The following is a 10,991-nucleotide window of genomic DNA, read 5'->3' as shown; positions in this document are numbered from 1 at the left end:
ATATATATATATATATATATATATATATATATATATATATATGTACACACACACATATGTATATATATATATTTACCTCATGGAATAATTATAACTTCTCTAGGAAGCAAACACTATTATTATTCTTATTTTATGGATAAGGAAACTGAAACTGAGAAAATGCAAATGACTTGCACAGGATCACACAGCTAGTAAGTGTCTGAGGCAGGATTTGAACTCAGGCCTTCCTGACTCTAAGGTGAGAATTTAGATCATCATAACCTACAGCCAGGAAAGTGGAGGAGCCAAATGACTCAAGGGCCAATTGTTAAATTTTCAGTATGGGTGTTTATGCCTCAGAAATCAACAAATGCTACAAATCAAGGCTTGATTTATCATTCTGTTGATTGCCTAGATTTAAAGTGATGGAGAAAATATAAATAAATAATTCAGATTAAATTTGTTAGAGAAAATATTAATAAATAATTCAGATTAAACTTAAAAGAGTCTCCTGTGTACACCCACCCCCCAAAAGCTGGTTGTTTAACACTTACAAGCACACCTCTGCATGGAGGTGACATTGGACTCACCAAAGCAAGTCCTGTTGTCCTCCTAGGATCAGCCTCACTGGGTGTGGAAGCCTTTCTACACCCTCATCACCAGAGGGCTTACTGCCAGGGGGTGAATATTTTTGACTATAGAAACTCATGAAACCATCTCCTAAGAGCTAGAGGGATTGTGCTCTGCATCAATGGAGGGAGGATTTCTACCCAGGAAATCATCGAGCCTCAAAGTACATTCCATCTTGTTCCATTTGGCTTATCCTTCCAGCCTGTCGAGATGGATCTGGATCCCATCTCTGTTGTTGTGTATCTCATTAGCCTTTTCTCCATGGGAATTGAAAGGCTAGCAAGAAAAAGAGTGATTTGTGCAAACAGTTGTATGTTCAGAGGGAATTCCAATCCCAGAGTCTAATGAGCTGGTCCCAAAGAGATTATCCCATTGAATGGAAAGCATAAGCCAGAATTGTACTTGGAAAAGTTGGGAGGTCCTTTGCAGGGTGTTCATGGATCCTGTGGTATTCAGGATGAAGGAAAGATTTGTAAGGGATCTGGAAGGAAAGGGATTGCTGCGTGACCTTGGGCATGATCTGTGTGTTACACTGAATCACTTTAATATTTTTTGAGGTAATGAGAACCCTGGTCCCACCTTGGCAGGGAAGAAGGGGAAGTTGGAAAGCAAATGATGAGAGCAGCATGGGTGGGTCAGCAAGAGCTTGCCATGCATTCAAGAGTCTTGGCAAATGCCATCTCCTTGTCAGGGCTAAGATAGAATCAGATGTACTGGGTTAGAGGTAATGAAATGGGCCAAGAGAGAACCATAGCAAGTTTTAAATGAAGTTATAGATCTCCTAATCTGGGGTGAGAAAGCATTCTCTTATCCCAGGGGAAGGGGGTAGAGAATAGGCACACACACCTATATCTATATTTCACATACTATGTGCCAGGCACTGTGCCAACCACTTTACAAATAGGATCACATTTGATCCTTACAAAAACCCTGGGAGATAGGGTACTATTTTTTTCCCCATTTTACTGCTGAGGAAACTGAGGTAAACAGAGGTTAAGTGATTTGCTCAAAGTCACACCGCTAGTAAATGTCCTGAGGCTGGATTTGAACTCAAGTTTTTTGACTCCTGACTTAACACTCTGTCTACTGCATCACTTACCTGACTCAAGATCCTTAACCTGGGGTCCACAGAGCCTCCTCCCACAAGGGATTGGTTGGATAAAATTCAGGAGGTCTATGATTTTGGATGGGAAAAATTATATCTTATTTTCACTTTCCTCGAAGGAAAAATGATCATTTCCTTTAAGTGTTTTAAAACATTCTGGGGAATTGGTGGTACAGTGGATAGTGTACCATCCCTGAAGTCAGGAGGATCTGAGTTCAAATCCAGTTCCAGACACTTACTAGCTGTATGACTCTGGGCAAGTCACATAACCCTGATTGCCTCTAAAACAAACAAACAAAAAACATTATTCTGATGTAAGGTCCCTAAAGGTCCATAACACACATAGAAAGGCTAAGACTCTTGTCTTATTGGCATGTCTAATAATCCTCCCCTGGTATGTTATTTCCTCTCTCTTTCTTCTTATGAATAAACTCTGGAATTGTATCCTTATGATCTGTCACATATGGTAACTGGAGAGTAAGAGAAAGAGCAAAATTGATGTCAGGGATGAGTACCAAGATACATTAGGGGAAAGGGGATTTAAATAACACCCGGCACACCTCTGACTTTTCTTCCTTTACAAAGGTTTCTTGAAAAGGGTAGAGATGTTTTGACTGGAAAAGAGAAGACATAGGGAGAGCATGATCACTGTTTTTTAAGTACAGGGAGTCCCAAAAGTTTTTGTGAAATTTTAAGCCTGAATAGTTATTTAAGTTTAAGCTATTACAGACTAAAAGTTCATGAAGACTTTGGGGAGAGCGGGCATTTGGAAGGCCATCATGTTAAAATGCTTAATCGCATTTTAATAAGCTTAAATTTCACTAAGACTGTTGGGACAGCCTGTCCTTAAAACTTCCTAAGTCTCGCTTTATTCTCCTTGATCTAAGAAAGCAGAACTGGAAACAATAGGTGAGAGATCATATTTCAGCCAGCTGATTGTGGCTTTCCAGAGTTAGCCAAAAGAACAATGGATCAACTCATGAGATAATGAGTTCCCGTCCCTAGAAGTGTGCAAGCAGAGGCTGGGGGACCATTTGTGGAGAAGGGGAGTTATAGGATTCTAGGGACTTTAATAGTCATTGAATCCAAATCTGCCCCACCCCCTATTATAGATGAAGAAGATGAGATGCAGAATGGCAATAGAACTTCCCCAGGCTTAAACAGTTAGTGTTTCATTTGAACACAGTTCTTCCTGGCTCCAAGTCTATTGTTCTCTTCCACTAGTCCGCCATTACAGAGAAGACTCCTGTCCAATTAGGATTCTGAGTAGTTGACTGAGATGTTGTTGAAATAGTGGAATCCTGACTTAACTACTTACTACCCGTGTGCCTTTGGGCAGGTCAATTCCCCTCTCTAGCCTGTTTCCTCTTGTGTTCACCAAGATCTCTTTTGGCTCTAAGCTCCATGATTCAATGACCTCTTATATCCCCTCTTACTCTGGAGTCTGCGAATAGCAGCCTTGATGAGTGAGAAAGTCAGTGGTCTCAAGTTGAAGTTTCAGACAACAGTGACAGGTAGAAGCCCTTGCAAGCTGAGGACAAACTCCCTTGTTCATCCTTCATTTTTGAAGAGGACCAATGACATCCAGAGGGTAATGACTTGACTTGCTTTTGAACTGGATTTTAGTGGGGCAAAGTTATCAGCCTCATTTTCTCCTTCAGATTCATCAGAAGAACTTTGAAAGGTGGTCACGGTGCTTCAGGACACTGATGGGAGGTAATACTCAGGTCTGGTCTCCTTTACAATCCATACTGAGGCAGATATGAGTTAGTGCTAGGTAACTGATGCCAATCTCCTGACAATGAGTGCTGCCCCAAAGTGGCATGAGCTGCCTCTGGACACGATGGGTTCCCTGCTCCAGATGCTGTATGACCCTGTGTCAGGGATGTTTTAAAAGGGATTTATATTTAGGTACAAATTAAACCAAATGAACCCTCCTAACGATGGGATTCTAGTTCTAGGACCCTGTGAATTCTCGGCAGCCTCGGTAAGTCCTGATAACTGTGAATCTGCACATGTGAAGGTGGTTGGGCCCCAAGAATGAAGTAATTAATCGTCCTGGCCTCTCTGAAGTGGGGGTGGGGATGGAGAGATGGTGAGGATTACACCTGGCCTGCTGCCTCTAATTCATTAAATTATGAGGATGCAGTCACCTTATTTTTAAGATTTTTAGGGGGAGAGGTGGAAAACCAGCAGAGGGATTGGCCGATGACCCAGGAAGATGGATGGGATAGGGTTGGTTTTAGCAAGTGATGAGAGCAGAGAAAAGATTTGACACTCACCAGATGTAACAAAATTCATTTGGTCGGTATGCAGGGGCAAAGACTAGACTTTGGAGAAAATGACGAATAGCTGAGCATTAGAGCCAGGCAGGATCACCCCCGTCAAAATGATGGACTTTGAAGAATCTGACTTTGGCACCTCCAGCGTTCCTGCGGGATCCCCTCTTCCCTGCTTGATGTGAACAACTCCCCACCCCCTACAAACTTCCAGTGGCTCCTCGCTCTTTCTACACCACTTTCTCTCTATCAAAGCCAGCTTTCATATCCCAACAGCAAAGTGAGAACAATTCAGGTGACCTGTCTTTACTTAGCACCTACTGTGTGCAAATATCTAGGAAGGCACTATGGGGGAGACAAGAAGATGAAAAAAAATAAAACCCAACATTTGAGTAATGCTTTACAGATTTTTGGGGGAAAGTACCTTACTATGTATAGCATTATCTCAGCAATGAATGAGAAATGTGGTTCAAATAGGTGGACTCACCCAAGGTCACCCAGCTAATATGGATGTGCTTCAACTAAATTTTTATTTTGAATGCCAATTTTATTACATAATAATAATTATATAATAATCAGTAATTACATAACAACTTACATTATTCATGATACTTTGGGGACACAAATTGTATTCACTGACAAGTGAAACTGCATCCAGAAAATAAGCAAAATTTGTACCCTGGTTTTTATCACAATGCTATTTAGCCAAATTCACATTCTTTGGATTTAGAAACATTTCATCTTCCTTTTGAAACTTAACACTTCTTTAATCATGTCTCCTTAAACATATGGCACAACAGAAAGAGTATTAGGTTTGGAATCTGAAGAACTGGGTTTAAATTCTACTGCTGTTACTACCTGTGTGACTTTGGGCAAGTCACTGGGACTCAGGTTCCTCATCCATAGAAAAAAGGTACTAAATGTACTAGTGTTTGTACTAGATGGTCTCAAGGTCTTTTCTAGCTCTGAATTTATGATCTTGCAATCGTATGACTTCAATATGAAGCAGTAAACCGATCTTCAGATCTCATCTTTAACTGTATATAAGATTAATAATATTTAATAAATAGCTAGCAATAGTACTTTAAGTTTTGCAAAGTACTATACATATATTGCCTCATTTGATCCTCATAATAACTCTTGGTGGTAACTGCTATTATCCCTATTTTATAGATGAAGAAAGTGGAGCCTGAGAAAGATTAAGTGCCTTGTCTAGGGTCACACATCTAGTAAGTGTCTGAGTGGCATTTGAACTCAGGTCTTTCTGACTCCAGGTCCATTACACTTATGTGAAGTCATGAATTTGATTCATTGCTTTTCAATTAAATTAGAAATAAATTTATTAAGTACCTACTACATGTAGAACAGTGTAATTAAGTCTGGGGAATGGAGCCAGGAATACAAATTTTTAAAATTTACAAGAGCCTTCAAGGAGCTTATAATCCAGATAGGAATCAATTAAATAATAAATGTTTATTAAACCCCTACTGAGTGCCAGGCTCTGTGTTAAGTGCTGGTGTACAAAGACAAAAAAAAAAAAAAACAAGCAAACGACATATTCTTTGCTCTTGAAGAATTTGCCTTCTGGGGGAGGAGGATTACAATATATCCATAATAATTAGTTCCCATTTTTATAATATATTAAGCTAAGCTTACTTACAAATATTTGTATGTGAATCAGTATGAGAGGTACAAACCAAAAAGAATGTCTTCCAGACGACTGAGGGAGGCAACTCTCTCAGATGGAGATTGGGGAAGGGCTCATGGACTAGGTGCTGCTTGAGCTTGAAAGAAGAGAAGAATCTCCGTAGGTATTGATGGATTGGGGCTATTTTTAGGCATGGGGGTGTGCCCGGCTGGGCAAAGTCATGCAAGTGTGAAAGAGCTGGAGTAGGAGACATGACTACTAGTCTGGTTTAGCTAGAATTTAGGAATCTCAAAGAGGGGCTGGGTAAAATAATGAGACAAATTGGAATTAGATTGTGGAAGATCTTAAATGCCAGGCTAGGGAGTTTGTACTTTATTTTCTAGGCAATAATGAACCATGAACATGTAAGACTAAGGGAGTTATATGCTTGGAGTCATGCAGATTCTGGGCAATATTAAGAAGATGGGTGGAAAGGAAGGAGAAAAAAAGAGAAAATCATTGAGGAGGCTGTTAAAATAGTCCTGATTAGAGGTGATTGGGACCTAAGTCAGGGTGGTGCTGTTTGAAAGGAGAAGAGAGAATATTGACCCAGTAGATTTGAGGAAGACAAAATCAGCAAGAACTCAATACAGTTGGTATTTTGATTTGATTTGTAATGATTGGAGAAGAACTTTACTTAAGCCTTAAGTTTTTGTTGCTCAGTATTTAAAATTGTAATATTCAGAATATTGAAACTTGGTATTCCAGTGTGAAAATGTGAATCTGAGATGACTTTCTTGCTTTACTGAAGAAAGGCTCAATCCTGTGCCCAGAGATGTATCACTACCACTGATCCCCCTCTCCCCATCCCTTCCCTTTGCCTAGATGTGTGACCACTTTGATCTACTTCCTTTTGGGGGGGGGAGGGCAATTGGAGTTAAGTGACTTGCCCAAGGTCACATGGCTAGTTTTGTGTTAAGTGTCTGAGGTCAGATTTGAACTCAGGTCCTCCTGACTCCAGGGCTGGTGCTCTATTCATTGTGCCACTTAGCCACTCCTACTTTGATCTACTTCCTAAGAAATTGTTTGAGAGTTAGGGCCATTCTGCCTTGACCATATATGCAAACTGTGATCAAGCTTATCTCTAAGAATCAAGTATTTGTTTTAAATTTATAGATGTGAAGACACAGGCCTTGATCAGCAAAAGATTGACAGGCTGATAACAATTTGCTATGGACCAGCAATTGGAAAATGGTGGGTTTGGTCATCTCCATGCTCCCCTCCCACTGTAGCCCCAACCACACTGGCATTCCCAAGATGGCTGCTAGCACAGATTCTTAGATCTGCTTTACTAGGAAAGATAGCTGTTAAGGGGTCAACAATCTTTTTTAATCACATTCACTAGTTCAGGGGAAAAGTCAGCACCCTGAACTTCAGAGAAACTGCAAGCAGAGAAATAAAGACCAACAAACAGGGCTCTGACTGCCTGAACCAACTATACACTTTACTTATATATACCTGGATGGAGAGAGCCTTTACATCTGAGCAGTCAGGGAGCTCTGAACATACAGCCAGCCAGAATCTTGACTAGGGAAACACAAGATCCTTCTCATAAGCAAGCCCCCAAAGCAAAATACTAACTCAGAGTATACATACTTCTCAGAGTCAGAAGACATCACAAGAAATTAGCAAAAGGTATGAAAGCCTTCCTATAAGCAAGCCTCCTCTAAGCAAGCTTCCCTTATTGGGCTCTACTTGAGGCCTATTAATGGGTGGGAAAGATCTTAAATTCCATTAACATCACACACACACACACACATACTTGAAGCTCTAATGTTTTATGTTAGCTCCTATTTTTTAAATTCAATAAAAATGGCACTGCCTAAAATTTCATTTTTAGGGGCAGCCAGATGTCACAGTGGGTAGAGTTCTGGGCCTGGACTCAGGAAGACTCATTTTCCTGAGTTCAAATTTGACCTCAGAACCTTCCTAGCTGTGTGACCCTAGGGAAGGTGCTTAACCCTGTTTTGCCTTAGTTCCTCATCTGTAAAATCAGCTAGAAAAGGAAAAGGTAAACCAGTTCAGTATCACTGCCAAGAAAATCCTAAATGGGGTCACAGAGAGTTGGACATGACAGAAACATGACAACAACCAAAATTTCATTTTGTTATCTTCTCCAGGTGAAGTGTGATCCTTCACAAACAGAACCATAATAACATACAGGTATCCATGAACTGGTGCTTAATTAATATTAAATTGCAATAGCATTCACCCAGAGCCAGGCCATGAAATTATATACTAAGATCAGTGCAACTCCAATAAATATGAGATAAGTCTATCATGAAGGAACCCTCTAGAACTGATTTTATCCCATCTTAACTTAAACTTAGGTCTTTTTGTTCTCCCGTGAATGATTTCCATCCTTTCTGGTAGTACCATCATTGAGTAGAGGCCAGTTGGCATAGTGAACAGAACCCTGAATTCACTTAGAGTCAGGGAGACTTTGATCTGAATTCCGCTTCAGATACCTACTATCTAGGTGACCCTGGAAAATTCATGTAAAAACTGTGAGCCTTAGTTTCTTTATCTATAAAGAGAGAGCAGTTGGGCTTGATGCTTCAAAAGGTCCTTCTGACTTTAAACCCAAGATCCTAGGACCCTTTTCTTTATACATGGTCTCTTCTTTCCATGACTTGCCAAATCCTCACAGTCTTTTTTATTGGGATGTCTCTCACAAGCCTCCTGAAGGCTGAGATTAGGTGAGAGCCAGCCTTAGCCTTGGGGAAAGAAGCTACTTTTGTGGTAGGATTTAAAGATGGCCACAAATCCTCCACCCTGTATATTTACCATTTGCTGATGTTTGAAATTCCTTTAAGAGGGAGTTTATTTTGCACATAATTTTAGTGTCATATGATTTAGAGTTAGAAGGGATCTCAGTTAATCTACATACTCATTAAGTACCTACTATGTTCCAGGCTATTAAGCACTGGAGACACAAAGAAAGGCAAAAGACAGTCCCTGCCCTCCAGGAACTCACAGTCTAACAGGGGAGACAACATAAAAACAACTATGTACAAAAAAAGCTACATACAATATAAATGGAGACCATCAACCAAGGGAAGGGATCAGAGTTAGTTAAGAAATGCTTCCTGATACCCTTAAGAAGATGGGATTTTAACTGGGCCTTGAAGGAAGTCCTGGAAGCCTCCTAGGAGGAGGAGCTGAGAAAAGAGAGTATTCTAGACATGGGGGATAGCCAGTGAAAATGTCCTATCTATCCCAACCCTTTTATTTTACTGGATGGGAAACTGAGATTCAGAGGCATTGAATGACTGTCACAACAGCAAACCCAAGAGGATCCAAAGCCAGGTTTTCTCACTTCAGACCTAATGCCCTTTTCATTACAACATTTCCAAGTCCAGCTGCAGTGTCCTCTCACATATGGAGTTCATTCCTTTGCTCAAAAAGTCTTTAGTGTAAAAATGTATTGTAAAAGTCTATGCCCTTTTACCTTAAGACTCACTGTTCTCATAACATGATGGGATTGTATCCTTCCAGTTTTATTTAACATAATTCCACCCTACAGATGTTATATTCCAGCAAACCTGGATTCCTCTTTGTCCTCTGAGAATGCAGCTACTATTTTGACATTCAAAGCCTCCACAATTTAATTCCAGTCTTTCTTTCTAATTCCAATTTTCACTGCTCCTCTTCATGACGCTTTGTGGATCATCCAGTCAATAATAATTATTATAACTGACCTTTATACATTGCTTCAAAGTTTGTAAAGTGCTTTCTTTTTTTTAAGTATCTATTTCCTTTTGGAGGGTCAAATGTAAGGCAATTGGGGTTAAGTGACTTGCCCAAGGTCACAAGGCTAGTTTTTGTGTTGTGTCTGAGGCTGGATTTGAACTCAGGTCCTCCTGATTCCAGGGCCTGTGCTCTATTCACTGTGCCACCTAGCTGCCCCATAAAGAAGTCTAGTGGACTAGCAAGCAGCCTCTTCCTGCCTTCCTTCTCTTTTGACATATTCTCAAATACTTAACCTCTTAATGTTTTGTTTTGTTTTTTGCTTTTTGGAGAGCAATTAGAGTTAAGTGACTTGCCCAAAGTCACACGGCTAGTAAATGTGTCAAGTGTCTGAGGTGGGATTTGAACTCAGGTCCTCCTAACTCCAGAGCATGTGCTCTATTCACTGTGCCACCTAGCCGCTCCAAGTACTTTCCATATATTGTCTCCCTTGGGTACTTCTAGATACCATGATTCCCATTTTCTGGAAGAAGAAACTTGCTGAGGTAGATTGAGTAACTTGTCCGTGGTCCAGTTAGTGTCCATGGTAGGATTCACTCATCATTCCCTGAAAACTCTATGCTTTCTTTCTCCATGCCTTTAGTGATGAAGAACCTTTCTTTTTTAAGGGCAATTGTGATTAAGTAACTTGCCTAAGGTTACGCAGTTAGTTTGTGTGTGTGTGTGTGTGTGTGTGTGTGTGTGTGTGTGTGTGTGTGGGTGTGTGTGGGTGTTAAGTGTCTGAGGCCAGAACTGAACTCAGGTCCTCCTGACTCTGGGGCCAGCACTTTACTCACTGCACCACCTAGCCGCCCTGATGGGTTATGAATAGCATAATGTTGTGAATATAAACATAAAGGTTGTGAATAGCAGAATGTATTATATTATTTATTATAGATGTATGCATGTAAATATATGAAAGTTGCATATATACAACTGATTAAGTATATGTATATATATTAAGTATATCTACAATTGATCACCACCTTTCACTGGCATCTACATGGATAGTTAAAAATCCCCTATTAGAGAGGAAATATGTGGTAATAATATCAATAACTCACATTATTATGTTTTATAGTATTAAAAAAAACCTTCACAACAAGCTTGTAGGAGGCACAACAAATATCTTTTCCTAGCTGGGAGGCACCTGAAAGAACATTTAGTCTAAGCCCCTCATTATACAGAAAGGGAAACTGACCCTCAGAAGAGGAAAAATGACTTGCCCAAGCTTACAGAGGCAGTAACTGGCTAATCCAAGATCTGAACTCAAGCTTTCTAGTATCCTATCAAGAATTTTTTCCATCCACTAATCAGTGTCTTCTTCTCCTCTTAGATTCTCTCCCTCCTATTTATTGAAGTATAGTAGAACTGGGTATAATATATGTGCTTAGAAAACAATGGTTGGTTGTTTAAATGATTATCTGGGATTATGGCCTCTTCCTTGGTTCAAACCTGCTTGAGTACTCAGGTGTACAGATTTCTAGGTCAGTTCTTAGTAAATCATATAATCTGAGTGAAGGGGGTCTTGACAGTATGTCTGAGTCCCTTCTTTGAAACTCACTAACTCTGTGACCATGTG

The sequence above is a fragment of the Petaurus breviceps genome, unplaced genomic scaffold (assembly GCF_028583685.1).
Source record: "Petaurus breviceps papuanus isolate PSGF00001 unplaced genomic scaffold, PetGlider_PUasm1.0 140, whole genome shotgun sequence".
NCBI classification, from domain to species: domain Eukaryota; kingdom Metazoa; phylum Chordata; class Mammalia; order Diprotodontia; family Petauridae; genus Petaurus; species Petaurus breviceps.
The sequence above is the reverse complement of the archived record's forward strand: the minus strand, read 5'-3'. Positions refer to the sequence as shown.